Source organism: Nyctereutes procyonoides, unplaced genomic scaffold (assembly GCF_905146905.1).
Source record: "Nyctereutes procyonoides isolate TBG_1078 unplaced genomic scaffold, NYPRO_anot_genome, whole genome shotgun sequence".
In the NCBI taxonomy this organism is placed as follows: Eukaryota; Metazoa; Chordata; class Mammalia; order Carnivora; family Canidae; genus Nyctereutes; species Nyctereutes procyonoides.
In genome coordinates, this window is record NW_026575046.1 from 24,647,959 (window position 1) to 24,664,311 (window position 16,353).

A 16,353-nucleotide genomic window follows, 5' to 3' on the forward strand; every position below is an offset into this window, starting at 1 on the left:
CTAAGATTAGAGTTTCTAGAAGTAGAGTCTAAGTTTGCCATGTATCACTGCCATATAGGTGTACTTATAAAAACTGAAGACTGACTAAATTGGCACAACAAAGTCCAGTGGCTAGTCTTTGGGTCTGGCCATTTGTTTTTTAAACAAGCTACTCAGAAGATTTCTTTGCCATCTCAGTGTGATAACTATTACAGTTGACTTGAAACTCAGGGGGAACAAAGAGTGTCCTAGCTACTTCTATATCTTCAGTACATATTGTGGAATGTAGCAGCATTTAATATTTAAGTGAAATATATTTTCTTGAGTATGGAAATAATCTTGTATCCTACAAACACTATAATCATTTATAAATTATAGGAGGTTTTTGTCTTTTCTTTGGGAGTTTCTACATAGACAATCATGGCATCTGCAATCAGTTTTGTTTCTTCCTTCCCAGTCTGTATACGTTTATTTCTTTTTCTTGTCATATTACTTTAGCTAGAACTTTCACTATTTTGTTGAACAAAAGTAGAGATAGGGGACATCCTTGCCTTGTTCTCAGTCTTAGGGGGAAAGTATCTAGTTTCTTATCCATGAGTATGATGTTAACTACAAGTTTTTGTAAATATTCTTTATCAAATTGAGAAGTTCCTTCTCTATTTTTAGTTTTCTGGGTGTTTTTTTTTTAATTTTGAATGAATGTTGGATTACATCAAATGCCTCCTATACAACTGTTGAAATGATCATATGATTTTTCTCCCCTAGAATGTTGATGTGCAGGATTATATTAATTCATTTCAAATATTGTATCCATCTTGTATATTTGGAATATATTCAATTTGCTCATGGTGTATAATTACTTTTACACACTGTTGAATTCAATTGCTAATATTTTGTTGAGGATTTCTGCATTCATACTGGTCTGTAGTTTTTCTTTATTTTAATGTCTTTGGTTTTGGTATTAGGGTAATGTTGGGCTCATGAAATATGTTAGGAAGTGATCCCTCTACTTCTACTTTCTTGAACAGATTATAGGAATTTGGTATCATTATTCCATAAGTATTTGGTATTGATGAGTGAACTCATCTGAGTTCTTTTTGTTTGAGGTTATTAATTATTAAGTCAATGTACTTAATAAATATAGTCTTATTCAGATTAACTATTTCTGTGACTTTTGGTAGATTATGTCTTTCAAGGTATTGGTCCATTTCATGTAGGTTATCAAAATTGTAGGCATAGAGTTGTTGATAATATTCCTTTATTATTCTTTTATTGTTCATAGGCTCAGTAGTAATGACCACTCTTCCATTTCTGATATTTGTAATTTATGTCTGTTCTCTCTCTTTTTTTTTCTTTGTTAGCGTCATTAGAATTTTATCAATTTTCTTGATCTTTTCAAAGATCTAATGTTTGGTTTCCTTGATTTTCTATAATTGATTTCCTGTCTTCAATTTCATTGATTCTTCTCTCATTTTTATTTCTTTTCTTTTGCTTACTTTGTTTTTAATTTGCTCTTCTTTTTCTAGTTTTCAAGAAAGATGAGATTCTAGATTGAAAATTCTAGATAGATGATTCTAGAGAGATGAGAACAGAGTCTCACTTTTAGATATTCCCTTCTAATATATTTAATTTTATAAATTTCTCTCCATCCCACAAATTTTGATAAATTGTATTTGCATTTTCATTTAGTTTAAAATATTTTTATTTATTTTAATTTTTTAGTGTGCCAGTAGAGGGAAAGGCAGAAGGAGAGGAAGAGAAGTAGATTAAGTGTAGAGCCTACACTTGAAGCTCCACCGCATGACCACAAGATCATAACCTGAGCTGAAATCGAGAGTTAGAGGCTTAACCAAAGGAGCCACCCAGGTGCCCTGAGTTAAAAATATTTTTAAAGTTTTGTTCAGATTTCTTTTTTCCATGTGTTATTTAGAAGGGTGTTGTTTAATTTCAAAATATTTTGGGATCTTCCAGTTATCACTATATTATTGACTTCTATTTTAATTCCATTGTGATTTGAGAGTATGCATGGTATGATTTCTATTTTCTAAATTTGTTAAAGTGTGTTTTATGGCCCAGAATACAGTCTATCTTGGTAAATGTTCCATGTGAGCTTGAGAAGATTGTGTACGCTGCTATTATTGGATGGAGTAGTTTATAGATGCCAATTACGTTCAGTTGATTGATGGTACTCTTAAGTTCAATTATGTCCTTACTGATTTTCTGTCTGCTGGATCTGCCAATTACTGATTGAGTGGTGTTGAAGTCTCTAACTATACTAGTGGTTTTGTCTGTTTCTCTTTTCAGTTCTATCAGTTTTGCCTCATGTATTTTGATGTTCTTTTGTTAGCTGCATATACGTTAAGGATTGTTATGCCTTCTTGGGGAATTGACTTCTTTATCCATGGTGATTTTTCCTTTTCTGAAGTCCTCTTTGTCTAAAATATGATAGCTACTCTGACTTTGACTAGTGTTGATACATCTTTATCTGTCGCTTTACTTTTAATATTTTTGTGCATTTTGCTTAAAGTGGATTTCTTATGGACAATATATAGTCAGGTCTTTTTTAAAAAATATAATCTGGAGGGGATCCCTGGGTGGCGCAGTGGTTTAGCGCCTGCCTTTGGCCCAGGGCACGATCCTGGAGACCCGGGATCAAATCCCACATCGGGTTCCCAGTGCATGGAGCCTGCTTCTCCCTCTGCCTGTGTCTCTGCCTCTCTGTCTCTCTCTCTCTGTGACTATCATAAATAAATAAATAAATAAATAAATAAATAAATAAATAAATAAGAAATAAAAAAATATAATCTGGAAATGCCCATCTTTTAATTAGTATATTAAGATAATCCATATTTTAAAATGATGATTGATACAGTTGGATTAATATCTACCATATGTAACTGTTTTCTATTCATTTTTCTTTTTTTATCTTTCACTTTTTCTATCTTCTCTGGCTTTAACTGAACATTTTACATGATTTCACATTCTCTCGTCTATTAGCATATAAATTCATACTTCCTTTTAAGATTTTTTTCAGTGGTTTCTCTAGAGTTTACCATATACATTAACAACTAATGTAAGTCTACTTTCAAATAACATTACACTGCTTCACAGACAGTATAGGTACCTTATGACAGTTTTCCTAATTTCTCCCTCTCATCCTTTATTATACTGCTGTCATTCATTTCACTTGTGCATAATTTATAATAAACTGGTCCATTGTTGCTATTATTATTTTGATCAAACTATTACTATTTACTAGATGCTTTTAAGATTTTCATTTGTGGTTGATTTTCTGTAGTTTCTGTATGATATGATTATATGCCTAGGTGTGGAATTTTTCCTGTTTGGTGTTCTCTGAGATTCTAGGGTCTGTGCTTTCATGTCTGTTATTATTTTAAAATATTCACAAAGGCTTTTCTTCACGTATTTCTGTTCCTTTTTCTCTTCTCCTTCTGGTATTCCCATTATGCATCTGCTAGGCCTTTTATAGATGTCCTACAGTTCTAGGATAGTCTGATCTGTTGTTTTTCCCCCCCCCCCTTGTTTTCCCTTTTTAGTTTGGAAAGTATCTATGACATATCTTCATAGTCACCAATTTTTTTTTCTTATACATATCCAGTGTTCTGATGAGCCCATCAAAGGCGTTCTTCATTTCTGTTGCAGTGCTTTTGATTCCTATTATTTCTTTTCGATTCTTTCTTTTCTCTTTGATTCTTTCCATCTCTGCCATATCATCCACCTATTTTGCATGTTGTCTACCTTTTTCATTAGCATATTAATCATAATTGTTTTTAAATTTCAGGTCTTTTTTAAAAGATATTATTTATTTATTTATGAGACACACAGAGAGAGAGAGGCAGAGTGACAAGCAGGCTCCACTCAGGGATCCCGATGCAGGACTGGATCCAGGGACTCCAAGACCATGCCCTGGGTCAAAGGCAGGCGCTAAACTGCTGAGCCACCCAGGAATTCCCTAAATTCCAGGTCTGATCATTCAGAAAATGTCTGCAATACCTAAGTCTGGTTCGGATACTAGTTTTGTATATCTCCTGACTATGTTTCTTGCCTTTTTAGCATGTCTTGTAATTTTATTGTTGTTGTTCAAAAGCAGACATGATGTGTTGGGCAAAAGAAACTGAAGCAGATAAACCTTTAGTTTATGAGATTTAATTTATGAGATTTTATGTTTATCTGTTTATTTTATGTTTATCTGGCTAGCAGTTGCATTGTATTCACTGATGCTACAGCCATGGTTTCAGAGGTTACAATTTCCTTTGTATCATTGTTTTTGTCTCTTGACTTTAGTTTCTCTAGAGACTCTTTTTAAATAGGGTCCAAGACTCATAGTTCTTTCAGCTCTAATTCCCTGTTACTACACTAGAGCCCTACCGATTAGGTCAAACTCATACAAACAGTGAGTAGATTACCAGGTTCTAGAGTGAGGAGATATTGAGGAGTGATGGCTAATGAGTACAGAGTGCTTTAGGGGAGAGTGATTAAAATGTTCTGAAATAGTAGTGGTGATGATTGCACAACCCCATGAATACACTTTAAAAGGGTGCATTTTATGTTATGTGAATTATATCTTTAATAAAATCTGGTAAAGAAAACATGGGTGAACACATTTAATTTGGTGACAAGGAAAATTCAGAATTATTTTCAGCAAAGTATTACTTGCAACATTATATATAGTTTGGAAAAATTGGAATATCCTAAATTATGTTATATTGAAACTACAAAGTTTTTGCAGTCACTAAAAATTATGCTATCAAAAATGTCAAAAGTTAAGTAAAAAATCAAGATGGTATTGGATACAAGATGTAATTAAATTTTATGAGATATATTTATATGTCTATATATATTTGTGGTTTTCACTTTAAATTTATATATTTTAATAAGAAAATAGCATAAGGGCATTTTAAAAAATGTCAACTGTGTTTATTTATAAGCGGAAGTGTTATGTGTGATGATATTCTACTATTTTTCTTGACAAATTAAGAAATTTTCCAAATTCTTTATAATGAACATTATACAATCATTTATAAGTGATTATAAAATAATCAATTAAAGATAATTATCTTTTTACTGTGATTCTTAAATCGATGGTCTATGATGGAAGGTAAAGCCCCATCTAAAAATTTTTTATGAATAATAATAATAAATAATAATAATGACTTAATCAAAACTCACCATCTAGTCCTCACTCCCCTTATTAATATATTCAGTGGTTTTGCCAATGCTGCTGTAATGTTCAAGCAAATGGACACATTAACACAAGCAACTTCTCAGTCCTTCTTAGGAAAATCCATTTTAGGATAAAGATTTTAGCAATGTAGTGCATGGTCAAGTAAGGCAATTTAGAACACAACTTTGGAGCTAAATTTAATTATGTAATCATTTGTGAGGTAATTTTTATGGAGTTCTGTAAACTCCATTATAATTTTTAAAAATGCATTTGTAATGCCCCTTTAGTGACCAACCACAAGATGGAGGAGGTAAGGCAAAACTCATTTTAGAGAAATAGAATAGAGCTGAAAATTTATGGGAAATTCTGAATCAAGTTCACAATTTTACCCATTACTCATAATGATTACACAAAAACCAGAACAGGAAGAAACTGGACTTATTAAAAGAAACATTAAACAAAGCACTAAACAATCTAGGCTTGCAAACTACTGTATCTAGAAGCCATGTTCCCCTGTGGACCTGCCAGAAAAACACATAAAAGACTAAGAAATGTTGATGATATGAACTTAAGAAACAAAATATTCCACCTGGAGCAGTTTTCTTGTTATTTGCTTAAAAGCAATTCACATTATCCTAATAGGTCCAAGCAAGCATTTTAGGTAACACAGCACATGATATTCACTTTGGAGCAGAGCCTGAAATATTTTTAAGCACTTTGTTTTCCCAACTTCCTATTTTTGTTTTCTTTTGGCTACCAAAGCTCTAACTACAGTTTTTTTTTTCAGAAGATCCAAAGCACTTAGTGTTTGTACCAAATATTTAGAATTTTATTATAATTTTGTTATATACCATACCTCTTATTAAACCAAGATGTGTTCATGTTTGAAATGAGGTTTCTCCAAGGAAAGAACTGTGTTCCATTTATTATATATACTTTCACAAGGACCCAAACTTGCACTGGGCAATGCTTAATAAATATAAGGTCTAGTTTTGCTGGTGTTACTTTCTTATCTATAAACTTCAATTTAATTGGGCTGACATTCACAATTTCCCTCAGAAACTCTGCATTTACACTCTTTTTTTTAATTTAAACTCTTGCCATATCATCGTACCATCATATTTTATATGGTCATTCTTTCATTCATCCCTCTATTCAACAATCTATATCCAAACTGGTTTTCTTCTCTGTTGACTTGGAAAATTTTCTCTATAGGGAAAAGTAAATATTTCAGGCCTTGTGAGTCATAGGGTCTCTGTCATAGGTACTCTCTTCTACCATTGTAGTGCAAAAGCAGCCAAAACAATACATAAAGGAATGAGTGTAGCTAGGTTCCAATAAAACTTTATTTACAATGCAGCTGCAGGTTGTTTGGCCATGGGCCCAAATTTGCAGATCCTTGCTCTAGTCCATCTTCTTCTTTCACAAATTCTGCATGCCTGTATTCCAATCACCAGGAGACAAGAATCTTTGAGAAATCATACCTCTTTATTGTTGATAAATCTTCAGTAATGTTATTGGTATTCTCAGTCTAGTTTTAAAATACTTGTTTCTGCTTTCTAACATTCCTAAACATCTGCTACTACAACTAAACTTGTTGGTTTCCCAAAGTTCAGAAAAACCTTGAGTATTCTCTGGGAGTGACATTTATACATCCCATTCTATAACTACTAAATTGTCCTTTTACTTAATTTTTCAAGAATCACCTCCCCAGGACTCCTGGGTGGCATAGTCAGTTGAGTTTCTGACTCTTGCTGAGGTAATTATCTTGGAGTCTTGAGATCCAGCCCCTCCTTGGACTCTATGCTCAGCACAGAATCTGCTTGGGATTCTCTCTCCCTTTGTCTTTGCCCCCTCCCCACACCCTGCCACACTCTCACTCTCTCTAAAATAAAAACAAACAAACAAATAAATAAATAATAAATATTTTTAAAAATCACCTCCCTTATTCAGCACTCAAAAACTACTTTTACTCTGACTGCCCTTAGCAGGAAGCTGCCTAGCTGTGATCATCATTTGTATAATTCATTTAACTCTCTATCATTTCCTTTCTATTATACACTTCATTTTTTATTAAACACAATCACTATTCAAATCCTCTTACCTTTTTTTTAAGCTTAAAATTTTATGTTCCTAATTAAGATGTAATTCATTAAGGAAAAGAACTGTTTTATACTTAGGAATTTTCCCCATTGGATCTACCTTTATAATCAATAGTACACAGCAACCTTTTCACCCAATATGTAGAGCTAGACCTAGATTTGAGATAGGACATAACTTGGACTACCTGTTTTTTCTAATATGGAAGAGGTAGCCAGGAGTGGTCTCTTCACTGATGAGATGCTTTCTTTGGTAAAGTGATTGCTCCACCATGAGAACAGGAATGACCTTACTGCCTGGATGCAAGATGAGCTGGTTTACACAGGCACAAATAATGGATACACCTGAAATCCAGGAAGGGGCGATTTCAGTTGAAATGGTTGTACTGAACCTGAAGGGGAAAGCAGAGGCAGAAATTAGCACTACTAAAAACCCATTTCTGTCTCCCTAATAGGTTCAAATACCAGTGGGAAGGCTCTCAACAGATGAAAAAAAAAAATGAGCATAAAACAATGCGCTGGTAGAGAGAGACAAGAAAAATAAGAGATCTCCCAGTAGAGGCCATGGGATTGGTTCCATTGAAGAATTTTTTTCTTGCTTTAAGGTGTAGATACCAAATCACAGGGTAGAATCTGGCCATCATTTTTCCTTCTGTGAATCATTTCCTTTATGATCTAATGGTTATAGTCAATGTCTAAACAAAACTGTAACATTCTTTTCACTTGGATGTCACCAAACAGCTGTATAATTTTTCAATTTAGTTTTTCTGCAATTGTAATGTATTGGTAAGAAACACTCTAAATACCAACTGACAAATATGTCTGTACAACTTATACACTTAACATTTTGACATTTTTAACAGGTGCATAGAAACATGTCTTAAGTGACGAGAGATCATTTATTATAAGGGTTGAATTACTTAATGTTTCTGAGTCATTATCTGCTATATCATCATGTTATTTCCTCATATTTTTACTCATAGACTGTTATTGGTTTTTCATTATTAATAAAGCTTTCAAAAAATCACTCAATAGTAGATGTAATATTACTGTTTGACTTGGGGGCTGTTACTCTGTAGAACTCCTATTAATATCATATCCATGGAAGTGTCTCAAGATGACAGTACAGATTACAACTGATGGTTGGTAAAATATTTTTTTCTCTCAGAGAAAATAAAATTTCTGTGGAGCAAACATATAATTTGGGGCAATGAATGATTTTAATAGCATTAAATATATATTTCTAATTATCATAAAGAATATTAACATGTAAATTAAAGTTTATCAATAGCTATACTAAATTTTAATAATATTTGACCTAGTTACCAAATGTCTATCAAAACAGTCAATTTTTATGAGCTTATAATAGATGAATAAGAACAATTAACATACAGGTAAAATATACCCATAGCTGTTTTTCACCAAATAACATATTTTTTCCTTTAAAGGAGGGATAAAGCAAGTTTCTATGTAATGAATACTTATTTTTCTATACTTTTAGCGTGTATATTATGAATACATAATGAATAAAGTTTTGTTGTGAAATTTCTTTGTTACACAAATGATTAACAGAAAAAAATCTAGGACATTTTAAATGGTCTTTAATATCAATTTATATTGAATCAGTCTCCAAGTAGTTTGTAAAAGCATTACAGGAAATAAGATCTTGGGAAAAAACTTGAAATGATGGTTAATTTTAACGTGAGCTGCCCTCGCTTTCTTGCCCCTGTGGCCTGAGTTACACAGGCCTTGAGGATCGCCCCCTGTCTGTATGCTAGAGTGGCTCACACAGTAGCCTTCAGGGTACCCTGGGGGCCAAGGGCTGCTGGCCTCTGCCAATGGTGGGTGTAGGTGGCTGGGACCACGTGTTGGTGGCAGAGGGATCCCCTGATGCTTCCTCCCATATAAAGAGTTACAATGTTTCCTTTTATGGAGAGGCTGCTCCTTATATGGTGAGCCTTTGGACAGCTGCATGCAGAAGAATGAAATTGGATCATTTTCTTACACCATACACAAAAATAGACTCAAATGGATGAAACTCCAAAATGTGAGATAGGAATCCATCAAAATTCTAGAAGAGAACAGAGGCAGCAACTTCTTACTAGGCACTAGGCACGGGAAACAAAGGCAAAAATGACTATTGGGACTTTATCTTAAGAAGCTTTTGCATAGCAAAGGACATTAAACAAACCAACAGAATGGGAGATAATATTTGCAAATGTCTTATCAGATAAAGGGCTAGTATCCAAAATCTATAAAGAACTTATCAAACTCAACACCCAAAGAACAAATAATCCAATCAAGAAATGGGCAGAAGACAGGAACAGACATTTCTCCAAAGAAGACATACAAATCGCCAATAGGTACATGAAAATATGCTCAACTGTACTAGTCATCAGGGACAACAGGTAGAGCCATCAGCAATGTCAATGGCACAGAGACAGCCTGAAAATCAAGTTCGTTCAGATCAGGGGTCCTTGGAGGAGCCAGGTGTACAAATTCTTAGCGTCTTCCCAACCTTGAAGGGATGAATTACATTTTCCATCTGTTGGTGGCCCAGCCAGGCTCCTTAACCAAAGAAGAGCTCTAATTGTCTTGGAATGCTTAAAAAAAACATTTTTAGAAATGTTGATCCCTAATGCAAGATGGTGCAGCCACTCTGGAAAACAGTATGGAGGTTCCTCAAAAAGTTGAAAATAAAGCTACCCCAAGACCCAGCAATTATACTACTATGTACTTATCACAAAGATAAAAATGTAGTGATTCAGAGGGGTACCCGCACCCTAATGTTCATAGCAGCAATGTCCACAAAAGCCAAACTATGGAATAACCCAGATGTCCATTGACAGATGAATGGATAAAAAATACGTGGTAAGTATTTACAGTGACATGGTTGGAACTAGAAAGTATCATGCTAAGCAAAATAAGTCAATCAGAGAAAGACAATTATTATATGATCTCATTCAAATGTGGAATTTAAGAAATAAAACAAGATCATAGGGGAAGGAAGGGAAAAAATAAAACAAAACAAAATCAGAGAGGGACAACACAAAGAAGACTCAACCATAGGAAGAAAACCGAGGGTTGCTAGGTGTAGGGGAATGGGATAACTGAGTGATGAACATTAAGAAGGACATGTGATGTAATGAACACTGGCATTGTATAAGATGGATGAATCACTAGGGATGCCAGCATCGGTGGCTCAGGGGTTGAGCATCTGCCTTTGGCTCAGGTCATGATCCCAGAGTCCTGGGATGGAGTTCCACATCAGGCTCCCCACACAGAGCCTGCTTCTCCCTCTGCTTGTATCTCTGCCTCTCTCTCTGTGTCTCTTATGAATAAATAAATAAAATCCTTAAAAAAAAAGACTGATGAATCACTAAATTTTACCTCTGAAACTAATAATACATTATATGCTAATTAATTGAATTTAAATTAAAAAATACTAATTCAAAGGAATACATGCACCTCAATGTTTATATCAGCATTATCTACAATAGTCAAATTATGGAAACAGCCCAATATATAATATATATATATATATATATATATATATATATATATATATCCATAATGGAATATTATTCAGCTATAAAAAAGAGTGAAATCTTGCCATTTGCAACAATGTGGACAGAGCTAGAGAATATTATACTAAGCAAAATAAGTCAGAGAAAGACAAAAGCTGTATGATTTCACTCCTATGTGGAATTTAAAAAACAAAACAAACAAGCAAAGGGGAAAAAGAGAGAGAGAGGGGCAAACCAAGAGTCAGACTCTTAACTGATGATTATCAGAGGGGAGGGAGTGGGGGGGAATGGGTTAAACAGGTGATGGGGATTAAGGAGCTCATTTGTTCTGATGAGCACTGGGTGATCTATGGAAGTGTTGAATCATTATACTGTACACCTGAAACTAATATTACATTGGATGTTAACTAACTGGAATTATTTAAAAACTGAAGAAAATAAAAACAGGGATGTATTAAGGGAAATAATATGCTCTTTTTCTGCCTGGTTGTCTTTTCCTGTTTGACTATCCTCAAGCTGGTTTTCTCCTGCTGTTGAACTTAGACTAGAACTTACACCATCAGCTCTCTATCTTCTTAGACCTTTGGATTTAGACTAGAAGTATACCATCTGCTCTTCTGGGTGTCCAGCTTGTTGACTATAGATCCTGAGACTTGGCTTCCATAACCACATGAGTGAATTTCTGGTAATAAATTTATTTATTATATTATCTATCTATCTATCTATCATCTATCTATCATCTATCCATCCATCCATCCATCCATCCATCCATCCATCAATTCTCCTATTGGTTCTCTGTCTCTGGAGAACCACTAATGCATTAGCCTTGAGTTAAGCAATCTTCTCATCTAAGACCATTCTGGAGTCCTCCTGTTCCATCTCTATAGACTATCAGGGGTTTTTCCTACATATTTCAAATCATCTGTATCTCTGTCTTTGAAAACATACTTTATGTGATTCTTCCTCCAAATACATAGCAAGCACCTAGAAGACAGGGATGGTAGCATTTTCATCTTGCCTAGTGCAGTCCTTGATGCTTAGTAATGGCTCAGTAGATTTTTACTAGAGTCATACATGCATATAAAAAGATATAGAGATTGAATTTACATTAATCTACACACTTTCTCCCAATTCTCTCTGTATCTTTCTAAAAATCAAATCTATATAGAAAGGACAAATAGAAGTAGGGAAAAGCACACTAATGATTCCTTAGCAGACAAATATATTTTTTTTTCTGAAAGTCAAGTTAAATAACTAATAAACTCAATACTTTGACATACATTAAAGTCAAATATATCTTTTGAACTCTGGTATTTATGCTAAAAACCAGGTGTGTAAATACTGCCCTTCACTCGCTACAAGCTTATTTTAATGAATGTGCTTTTTTTGGTAGTAGATAAATTCTCTATATGTAAGCTATGGGTTTGTGAAACACTCATAAATGACCCATAATATCTTTTATAAGAAGCAGCAAAATAATGGCTCAAATAGGTTGGCACAGAAATTACTTCAGAGCAGAAATAATGACCTAAACAACGTTTATCTAAGGAGGATGAAAAGAAGTAATGATGTGTAAGAAACCAGTGCAGATAAAAGATCCTAATTTTGAATGTGCCTAGACAAGTAGGGGGAAAGACTTATGAGTGTTTGGTATGTGTAAGTCCAATATTGGGTAAGAAATCTAGTAGGATGTCTTTACAAAAGGTAGAATTGACTGATATTTTTAGCAGAAACCATATTAGAGAATATTGAGGACATTGCCTAGCTCTCATGTGTTGAAACCATTTGGATCTAGGAAATCAAGATCAAACTTAATGATTATTAAAATAAAACTGCAATAATCTATATTCCTCTTTAGAGATCAGAGGATAATTTTGTTCTGAATCACAGGGGAAGAGCAAAGGGCCAGGCTGATAGAGGGAGCTGAACAAATAATTATTTGCTCAAGTTTTAAGTTTTCTAAAAGAGAAAAGCACATTATTTATTGAAAATACTCAGCTCGTGTGAGTGAAACCATATGATGATTGATGAGATGAGCACTGGGTGATAGACTATATGTTGGCAAATTGAATTTAAATTTAAAAAATTAATAAAAAAAGAAAATACTCCATTTGTTTTTGAAGTCCAGAATAGGAAACATCATGACGAAATATAAACAAAATATTATAGCTGTCCAAAAAAGATAGTGACCACAATATGCTGGGCATAAATCTTTTAAAGTTTTATAGAATAAAGAGTATTGGTCTGGCTCAGGACTGAGCATAGAGGATGTTAAGAGTTGAAGAGGACTTTGGCAGAGACAATGGCAAGACTTCAGAGGCTTCAAGGTGACAAAGTAGAAGACAGGATGTGGAAACCTGGAGTTCTCCAGGTCAGGGAGGGTATTAGGGACATAGTAGAGGACTCTAGTAGTAACCAAAGTAATGAATTTGGATTTCATTCTCTGAAATCCAATTCACTGAATGCTACTTAGCAAGCAAATGATGTGATCACATGTGTGTTCTTTTATAGGATACAATAAAGGAGGCAAGACTGGCTCATCCAGGAAAGATAGTATAAGAACTAGAACTGAGGTAGAAGCACTGAGAATGATATCGGAAAGAAAGGAAATGCACTTACGACCTACTGTAATGGATTAATTGACTTGGTAACTGCTCGGATGGGAGGTTGTGCCTAGTATCTCAAGGAGGTGTTGGGAGTTAATAAATTAGGTTTTGATATTTAAGAAAGAAGTAATATAGGTACATAATAAATCCTTGATGCATATTTGAGTTAATGAGGAATAAGTGAAGTCATTAAAATATGTAAAGGACCCTCAGGACTGGAGATAAAAATCTGAAAGTTATTTCTGGAAGTTGATAAGCAAAGCTATAGGAATAGGAAACTTCTGATGGAGTCATTTGCTTCAGATGAACAGTGCCATCAAGAACAAGTAGAAATACTGTGGACACCTGAGTGGCTCAGCGACTGAGCATCTGCCCTAGGCTCAGGATGTGATCCCGGGTCCAGGGATCGAGTCTGGTGGGCTCCCTGTGAGAAGCCTGCTTCTCCCTCTGTCTATGTCTCTGCCTCTCTCTGTGTGTCTCTCATGAATAAATACCTTAAATTTTCAAAAAAAAAAAAAAAAGAACAAGTAGAAATACTGGATACAATATGAAAATCATATATTTAAAGGTATAAGAGAACTGCTAAAGCAAAACAAGGGTTAGAGAGATAATATTCCAGTGAGAGGAGAAACAGACATGAGCTGACAATTTATAACTACCTCTCCTTGGAAGGGGGCTAGTGGGGGGAAGCTACTTGCTTCTCTGAAGCGTAGGCAAGAAAGTGAAAATTCAGGCTTTATTTAGACAAAAGAGATACTTTGAGGGACAAAGAAGCCTGTTGGAGAAAACAGATGTGCAGATGAAATAGCTTTTAAAAGAAGTGGGGGTATTTAAAAGGTCTTAAGTACCTGGCTGATTTCTTTTTCAAGAAGTTTGTTGAATTCTGAAACTCCACGGGGTAAGAGGCTTAATAAAAATAATCTTCAGATCTCTAAAAAACAGAGAAATTTTCATAGCTATTCAGTGCTGAGAAGGCAAAAATTGGCACTCAGGCCCTACCAGGAATTGGGTCCTGGAAGGAATGCCAGGTCCAAGGAAAAATCAGATGTCAACTGAGCCTTGCAAAACTTGCAATCCAGCCTTCACTCAGGTTAGATCCTCGTTTGGATTAAAGATGGTTTCTTCTCTCCCCACCACAGGCCATGCTCCTCCTCTGAAGTCTCTAAGGAAGAATAAACTCTTTGCTTTTTCTTAGCTTCTGGTGGTGATCAGCAAACCTTGCTGTTCCTTGGCTTGTTAGCTGTATCACTCTAACCTCTGTCTCCATTGTCACTAGGCCTTCTTTCCTCCGCATATTTCTGCATCTTCAAACTTCTGTTTTTAGACACAAGTCATTGGAATTAGGTCATACTAATCCAGTATGACCTCCTTTTAACCTGATTTCATCTGCAAATATTTTATTTCCAAATAAAGTCAAGTTCACAGGTACTAGTGGTTAAGACTTGAACATATCTTTTGGGAGGGACATAATGTAATCCAAAATAGGGGGAAGGTAGAAAACCAGTGGGCAGGTGTTATATAAAAATGGATTAGTTATGACTCAGCTCCACAGATTGTTGCCAGCTGGGCTTGCTGGCCAGCAGTACCACATGTGAACTGTGGGCTGCCAGTATGCATATTTGGCTTTCAGGAAAGTATTTACCTTGAGGAGGGTAGTTTGTTACTGGGGATTAATAGAAGGGGTCAATTGTGAGCACAGAGCCTTTAGTTTTACATGGCTTTAGAAAATCGTAAATATGTCCTACTATGTAGTAGAAGAAATGTTCTGGAATGTCAAGACTAGCAGAAATAGTATAGTTGTAGAATGTCAGAGAGCCCTATCATAAACATTTGGCAATATCATTAAAAATTACATCTAAAAGATGTAGTGAGCATAGATAGACTTATGTATAATGTATAACATTATAATCAAGTTTTCTTAGAAAGTTTCCACTTACATGTACCTTAATCCATAGTTATTGGATTTACTCGTTCCCCTTATGACACATTTATGAACTTGACAAGGTCACTTTAATGCAATCAATCTTGTTTTAACAACAGTCTCCAAAGGCATGGGATGGGAATGCAGCCTGTTTAGACTTAGAATCACTAAGGTGGACTGCATTTTTGTAGTTCCCAATGTGGAAATTATCTATCCTGAGGAATACTTACTTACAACTCAAAAGAGATTGCTCAATATGAGAATATATTCTCCATTGGTAGGGAGAGATAGGATTTGAAATCTAGAGAGACTGCAAGTAAAATCACAGTTCGTGTCTGAGGCTCACAATGTCACAGGAATTAAATGAGTAGGATCCAACCCAACTATCTCTTCTAGGAGTCAATTATAAATAACTTCTTGTGTAGTGGGCATTTCTTAAGGTCTTATATTTCTATTGAGTTTTCCTCCTGCTGGAAATACCAGAATTGGGTAGAACACTTCCCCCATGCACACAGATAATTATACATTTAATCCTTTTTTGTTGTTGTTTATTTTCCTTTTATTTATTTATTTTTGTCTTTTGTTTCTAGAAGCAGTAGGGCACTCAACCATGAACTTTGCTGATACAACAAAATTTAAATATGGCCTTTTTACTGGACTCTCATAGTCTCATTGCCTAACTAAGGTTACACCCTCTAACATCCACCATCCAGCTATGGCTGTTTTAATAGTTATACTGCAACACAAATTTTACACAAATGTAACACAAATTCACAGCTCCCACGTGGCTAATTCCAAACATGATTTTAGCAATGATCTTTACCATCACTTTTGCTCATTCTATTCCACTATTTCTGTATGGGTCTACCATTAGATGGTAAATTCTGTTGAGGGAGGGCAACGAGACCTTTTCTTTTCTCCCTTTATTAATGTATTTTCATATACTAACCATTTAGCAAATATTATTATAATAGCTTCACAAAACTAGTTAACAAATTGAAATAATTCCATTTTTTCACTAAGAAATTATTAATGT